The sequence below is a fragment of the Triticum dicoccoides genome, chromosome 6A (genome assembly GCF_002162155.2).
Source record: "Triticum dicoccoides isolate Atlit2015 ecotype Zavitan chromosome 6A, WEW_v2.0, whole genome shotgun sequence".
In the NCBI taxonomy this organism is placed as follows: Eukaryota; Viridiplantae; Streptophyta; class Magnoliopsida; order Poales; family Poaceae; genus Triticum; species Triticum dicoccoides.
This window is the reverse complement of record NC_041390.1, coordinates 267354291-267362383: the sequence shown is the minus strand read 5'-3', so window position 1 is coordinate 267362383 and position 8093 is coordinate 267354291. Positions and strand designations below refer to the sequence as shown.

At 45.4% G+C, this 8093-nt stretch overlaps 1 pseudogene; it reads right to left on the bottom strand.

Annotated features, from left to right (window-relative positions):
- The window catches only part of LOC119315833, a 39569-nt pseudogene that overhangs the window by 23239 nt on the left and 8237 nt on the right, over window positions 1-8093 (bottom strand).

Here is an 8093-nt window from a genome sequence, read left to right as displayed (position 1 = left end):
TTATGAATGGAGAACTCCTCAAGAATAATCCTGTTGTGATATTTCAGTTCAACGAGGAACTTCTGCCATAAGTAGTTCATGGTATTTGGAAGAAGAAGATACCACGGACTTCAAGGACTATCGCAAAGGTTACTAATATCCTGAAGGCACTAACAATTACTATCAACACGAAGTAGGTGGAGTGAATCTCGGGTTCAAGAACCCAGGAACAGAATACCTATTACTAAGTAGCATCACGGAATGCTTTCGAGGATAAAGGCCAGAATCATCACACTGGGACACCAATCATGGCTAAATTACTAGGTGATCCCCTAAGACACCTAGGGTCATAATAATAGCTCCAACATATATGTCAGGGCAATAAATTACCTCAACTCAACAATTAGTGTGATTGAGCTGGCATAAAGGAACATCGAAACCAGAGGGAAAGGATTTTACAAATTGCTTCAAATTATTTAGAAACCTGGGATGACTCGGACAGCATAACGGCTGTAAATGCTCAGAAAAGATTTGAGACATTCACAAAATGGTGGCATAACCACTCAGAAGCACGATATCAAGGTTTCGAGATCAACAATTAACATACGGAAGTAGTAGAAACTGAATTCAAGCTTAAATCCAACAATCTTATAAGTCTACGGATTAGTAACACGTGATCCTGATAGAAAGAAGAGAAAGCCTAGTTCTTAATCCCCGTAGAAGAGAAGATGATGACTCAGATCAGAAGGCCATGAGGTATAAGGAGTAAAAAGAGCCTTACGTTCCATCCCACAATCAATTCCCTTATATAACTAAAGAATTTCTAGACTCAACTTCGACCAGTTTGGCTTAGTAATCCTACAGGCAGTCAAGCTCTGATACCAACGCTGTCAGGACCCCGACTCGATGTCACATCGATCTAGCCTGTAGCACCTCATATCACTTTGCGGCCTCACGCACGGTATCCCCACGGGTGTCGCCTTACCTTTGCCCGGGACCGTTTGCGCCTTTTGGCTCACGTATATGATAGTGTCGCTAGCATCCATATGATAAGGAGCCCGGGCTGACATGACTAGTCGTAAACCCAAAGTGGCACAGACTTACAGGGACAGGCATCCATGACCCAGCATCGAACGTGTCGGTCATCAGCGAGTGAATCCAGGCTGTAGCACTGGGCTAGCAGGACTCCGGTGGACCGAGCTGTAGCGGGCTAACAGGACTCCGGTATTCATCGCGTGACATTTCCCCGAAGGGACAGACACAGAAACGAAGAAGGACACATGCCGGCCAGCCTAAGTGTTCCGGAGCAGTAGCAAGCTACCATGGCTCAGTGGAAACACTAGGAGACATTTCCCGGTAAGAGAGGCTACTAAAGATAAACAACTAGATGGTCAGATCCCACACATACCAAGCATTTCAATAACATACACACAATATGCTCGATATGTGCAAATACAACATGGCATCACAACATGACTCTACAAATCAAGTATTTATTCATTAGGCTCCGAGGAGCGAGATATTACAAACATAGGTCTCATGACCCAACATTCAGAGTATACAAGTCAAAGCACAAGCGGAAACTATCATGTCTGAGTACAGACCACTATAAATGAAAAAGGCTGAGAAGCCTGACTATCTGCCAGATACTGCCGAGGGCACAAGATCGTAGCTGAGGTAACAAGCTAAACGTCGAAGTCCACGCGAAACTACTAGCGAGACCGAAGTCTCTCTACAAAAACATAAATAGGCAAACGTGAGTACAAATGTACCCAGCAAGACTTACATCAGAACTATCTACATATGCATCATTATCAACAAAGGGGATGGTGGGGTTTAACTGCAGCAAGCCAGCTTTGACTCGGTGGCTATCCTGAACTACGACTGCGAGTAACTTTTTTGAGGTGGCGCACACGAGTCCACATATTCACCATATCAATACACCACTATGGATCCGCTCCCGTCTCCCTACGAGAACACCATCCATAGCACTCACGCTTATCTTGCGTATTTTAGAGTATCCACTTTCACTTGTCTATGAACTGATATAAGCAACCCAGAGGTCCTTTTCCGTGGACACGGCTATTCGAATAGATTAGGTTAACCCTGCAGGGGTGTACTTCTTCACACACGCTCTCACCACTTACCGCCGTTTACACGACATGTACTCGGCAACCTTCAAGCGGAAGCCCAACGTGGGTGTCGGCCACGGCCTGCCTAAACACTCAAGTCTCTAGTCCAGGTTTATCGCCTATTCGGGTTCCATCCATGAGGAGATCCGGCCGGAGTTTCGCTCACAGCCCCAAACGATGTGAACAGGGTTCCGTGACACCAAACGGGTGCCCGGTTTACCCGGCCACGTGCCTACCGCATCACAGCCCACCCCTACGGTCAGCGCTGTCCACGGCCTCCAGCATACTACAAACACCAGAAACTACTTGCAACTCCTGGACAGAGGACAAGGGTGATTAAGAAGCCGAGAGGGTCCATTGGTTTCGGGCCCAATGCGTGGTAGTAGCTGAATCATGGATCACAAACACAGAACTCAGTTCCTGAGGACGGCTGCAATGAGACAACCCACCATGTACTCCTACATGGCCTCTCACCGCTACCTTTACCAAATCGTGTTCACACACTTAGCTCACACACAGTAGGACATGTTCACACACCTCTGATTCATCCCCGATGAATCAGACCTGACTCAACTCTAAGCAGTAGCAGGCATGACAAACAAACATGAATGAGTAGGCACAACAGTGCTCAAACAACTCCTACTCATGCTAGTGGGTTTCATCTATTTACTGTGGAATGACAGGTCATGCAAAGGATAAAGGGGTTCAGCTACCGCAGCAAGTAACAGATGAATCGATGTTGTCCTAATGCAGTAAAAGAGAGCAGGAGCGAGAGAGTGGGATTTTATCAGAATGAACAAGGGGGTTTTGCTTGCCTGGCACTTCTGAAGATAACATTGAGTCTTCATCAGTGTCAACGATCACATCATCGGTACACGTCTATCGAGAGGGGACAATTACCGGCAAATACAGAAAAACACGATCAGTGCAATGCACAATATGATGCATGATCATGACATGGCAAAATGAATGTGTTTTGGGCTAATGCAACTAAAACCAGATTAAATGAAGTTGGTTTGAATCCAAGATTCAAATTCAAACTCCATATGTGATTATTCAAATGCCATGTAATTGATTTGTGCTAAACAGCAGCTATAAGTTGTTCTAACATGCATGAAAATGGTACAGATGGATTCCTTGAATTTTTCTGATAATTTTTTATATATAATTTATTTAATTTGGAGTTACGGTTAATTTTCTATGATTTTTAGAAGTTTTAGGCATTTTCTGGAATTAATAAATCATTTAAGAATTATTTAAATTCCAGAAACATTTACTACGTCAGCAGTGCGTCACCGTGATGTCAGCAGGTCAACAGACGCTGCTGCTGGTCAAACCTGACGTGTGGGGGCCACACGTCAGTGACACAGGGCTGTTTCACTCACTGACAGGTGGGACCGGTCAACGTTGACTTGACTAAGTCAAAATCTGACACATGGGGTCCACAGATTAGCACTAATCTAAACAAAAAAATTAAACTAACCTAATTAGGCTCGGGGCCCACATGGCAGTGGCTCATAGGGTGATTAGCCCCTAACTAAGTGGCCACATCGGCCCGCCGGAGTTTGGCCGGCGGTGACCACAGAGCACGGCGGGGCACGCCGGACTTGCGCTAGGGGCATCGGATTCGCGCGCTGAGGGCACCGGGGCGTAGCCCGGGCTCTCCCGCATCTGATGGGGTAGGTGGGAGGCTGCGGGGACGCCGGGGCTCGTCGGAACGGAGCTCGCGGCGGCGCCGGAGTTCGGTGAGTGCGGGGTTGGCGCTGTGGTGCACGGGAGGGCGAGTTAGGATATGCGTTAGGCTCCTGGTGGCTTCCTGAGTGCGGTGACACGCTCCGAGACGAGCTCAAGCGGCTGTAGTGACGGCGGTGACGAGGTCAGCGGCGGCCGGAGTTCGGCCGCGGCGGAGCTATGGCCTAGAGCTTGCAAACGCGAGGGGAGAGAGAGGGGTTCTGCACGGAGGCTCACCGCGGAGCTGTAGGGTGGGTTAGTGGGCTCGGGGGCGGCCGGAGTGCAGCGAATCGACGGCGACGATCTTCGGTGGCCGAGGAGGGGAACGGCGACGTGGGCGGCGATGCAGGGTTTCCGGAGGGCCGTGGATCGGTGGGGAGGAAGAGAGGGTCGAGGCGGAGCTCGCAAGCACAGCGAGGGGTCGAGGGGGAGACGGTGGCCGCGGCGTTACGGTGGCGCGGCTGCGGCTGCGCTCGGCGAGTGAGAGAGAGAGGAAGCAGAGGAGAGATACAAGGGAAAGGGAGAGAGCGAGGGGGTCCAGGAGGGTCGGGGCGGCGCCGAGGAGATGACGTGCGGCGTCGCGGTGGCCAGGCGATGCAGACGAGCAGGGTGGTGGCGTGGCGAGCTCGGGCGCGCGCGCCGTGTCCCTCCTCTGCCTACTGGCGCGAGGAGGAAGGCGACAGGGAAGGGAGGCGGCGGTGGGCTGGGCCAGCGGGAGGAGCTGGCCAGCTGGGCCGGCTACAGGTAAGTGGCCCAGGTAGGCTTCTGTTCTTTTTATTTTTTTCTCTCTGTTTTGTTTTAATTCTGTTTTCTATTTTGCAGGTTTGTTTTGAATTTGGTTTTGAAACCAATTCAATTTATTTTGCTTCTGACAATATTTTTAGGAGCTAAAAAGAATTAAAACAATGCTCCACAAAAATATTTCAGAATTATTGGACCTATATTTATTTAACAGTAGATATAAGTCCAATTCAAATAGCTATTGATTTAATTCAAATACCCAAAATAAATGTTTCTGAGATACCGAAAATATTGGTTTGGATTTTACCTCTTGCCAATATTTCCAGAGGATAACAAGAACATTTTCTTGGACTTATTTGAAGCAATTTTTATCTTGATCATTTTTTTTAAAGGATTCTGAGGCTTTGAAAATTCCTCAATTCAAATTTCATTTGAATTAAAACATGAAGCTCACATGAGGTCTAGCCTAATGCATAACAGGACCAGGGATGTGACAATGTCGGTGGTACCTCAGAAGGACACCTTTCGATATTTGGAATCAATGCTGCAGAAGGATGGTGATATCAATGAAGATGTGAACCATTGAATCAAAGTTGGATGGATGAAGTGGTGCCAAGCTTCTTGTGTTCTTTGTGGTAAGAGAGTGCCACAAAAGCTAAAAGACAGATTCTATAGGACGGCGATTCGACATGCAATGTTGTATGGCGTTGAATGTTGACCAACTAAAATGCGACATATCCAACAGCTAGGTGTAGCAGAGATGTGCATGTTGAGATGGATATGTGGCCACACAAGAAAGGATCAGGTCCAAATTGATGATATATGTGATCGTTGATGTGGCACCGATTGAAGAGAAGCTCGTCCAACATCGTTTGAGATGGTTTGGGCTCACTTGTGCATTTTAAAACCGAACCGAAAACCATATCGAAAATAAACGAAACCGAAACAATTTTATGGTTTTTATGGTTTCTGGTTTCAGTATGGTATGAACTTTTCATACGGTTTTGAATTTCGGTTTTTATGGTATATACCGAAAAATCGAACAGTTAACCAAAGTAAAAAATATATTTATATTTCTTCAGGTGAACAACCATACAAGTAGTCGTTCTTCTTGTACAGGAGCCAGATTCCCTGCTAAGTAGGTCCATTTTCTTGTAACGTATTCATTTTTCTCTTAAAATAATGCTAAGCACATGCATATATACTTATATATAGTTATATATTGTTTGTTTGCATAAAAAGGTATGTGTTCTAAGTCATAAATTTGTATACATCTGTATCTAGACAAATCTAAGACAAGTAATATGGATCGGAGGGAGTATGTCATTTTTAAATTTGCGTCAACTTTGGTTATTATGGTATATACCCAAACCATACCGAAATAATTTGGTATATACCAGAATCAAACCGTATCTTAAATCCATACCATACTTATTGAAGTACTAATACCGTACAAAATAAAAACCGTATAAACCAAACCATATAAAACCGAATGCACAGAGTTAGTTTGGGCATATACAGCGCAGGCTTTCTAGAAGTGGATAGCAGACGGTTAACGTGTACTGACAATGTCAAGAGAAGCCAAGGTAAACCAAACTTGACACGGAAGGAATCAGTAAAGAGAGATCTGAAGGACCGAAATATCATCAAAGATTTCTCTCCTGATCAATGATGTAACTGTTATCACAAGCTAATGTCAAAAAAAGAAAACTCACCTCTTCTAGAAGCGCAGAAGTTATTCTCGACAATGCAAATGAACGGATGCCTCCTTGGAGCAGCATATGCAACAGATATTCCTGAAAATATATATTAGTTTAATATTAAAGAGCAGGAAAGAAGACTTTGTACCAAAGTATAGAGAAAATTGGATACAGCACAAAGAAAGATATATTGCCTAATGCAAAATATACATAAATATTTTGTTTGCGGAGAAAACTGTAGTTACATATAAAAGCTGAAAAAAAGAAGGAATTCACGGCATAAAATCGATGTGCATCATCTATAGATACTCGAATTATAGTACAACAGAAAATCTAAAAATCTACCACAACCTCTATAAAAATTATAGCTAATTTCTTTTAATTAATTTACAGAAATAATGCATGGTTCAGAGGGCAGGCCTGGCGCAGTGGTGAAGTCCTCCCCACTTGTGCCAAGAGGTCCTGGGTTCGAACCAGCCTCTCTGCATTGCACTTTGCAGGGGTAAGACTAGGTTCCTATAATCCCTCCCCAGACCCCACCTTGTGTGGGAGCTTCTATGCACTGGGTCTGTCCTTAAATAATGCATGGTTCAGATATATTACACAAATAATACGGCGTTGTCTTGGGGCAAGACGACTGGAACTAATCGTCCTCCTGTAAGATGATTAGTCCTAGTCATCCTCCCTCAAGATGATTACCACTAGTCGTCCTCCCTCAAGATGATTGGAACTAGTCGTCTTCCCTAAAGATGATTGGAACTAGTCATCCTCCCTCAAGATAATTGGTCCTCACTCCAGCCTGGACTAATTTTCTGCAACACTTTTTCATAATATGTTCCCGCCAACCCTTTCCTGCCATCTTCTTTCCCGCCAACCCTCCCTTTCCCGCCAACTTCGTTCCCGCCATCCCACCATCTTTCTCTTCTCGACGTATACCCCCCCCCCCCCACAGAAAGGTTGGTAAGCAGTGCATTGTAGTCTCGTCAAGATGTCTGATTATCCTTTTGATCGTAGTTTCCACCTGAGTATGTCAAAATGTCTTCTGAGGTTAGCCATCAATTTCAAGATATACAATAGGATAGTTCAATGGGACGAACTCATCAGTAGTGACACCATACTAAATGAGTTGGGTCACGCATTAAGTAGGTGCGGATGGCCTGCAAGGACCTTTGAGGAGCTACGGAAAGAACTTCTCAGGTTGCATCGAAGGTGGAAGAAGCAACAGCATAAGAGTGCAACTTTCCTAGAACCAATCATCTTGAGGGAGGATGACTAGTTACAATCATCTTGAGGGAAGACGACTAGTTCCAATCGTCTTGAGGGAGGACGACTAGTGGTAATCATCTTGAGGGAGGACGACTAGGACTAATCATCTTGCAGGAGGACAATTAGTTCCAGTCGTCTTGCCCGTATTATTTGTGTAATATATCTAAACCATGAATTATTTCTGTAAATTAATAAAAAAATAACTAGATCTCTTTCCATTCAGGATATGTTCTATGAACTAGATCTCTTTCCATGGAGGATATGCATCATCTATATTCCCCAAGGGAAAAGCTGCACGAGGTACCGCGCAACCATGCTATCCACATGGCCATAGTTTTTTTCTGGCCGTGTGGTGCGTTGAATTTGACCCAAAGTGGCCGGTCCTTCGCAGGACCTGCGCAAGCGGGAGCTACGTGCACCGGGCTGCCCTTTTTATTTGATGCGTCGAATTTGACCATGGATTGACGGGCTATAGCCCTCCTGCACGAGGCCTCCAAAGCATCACTAGGACCTTAAAAACTCAGATGGAGGTCCCACACAGCTC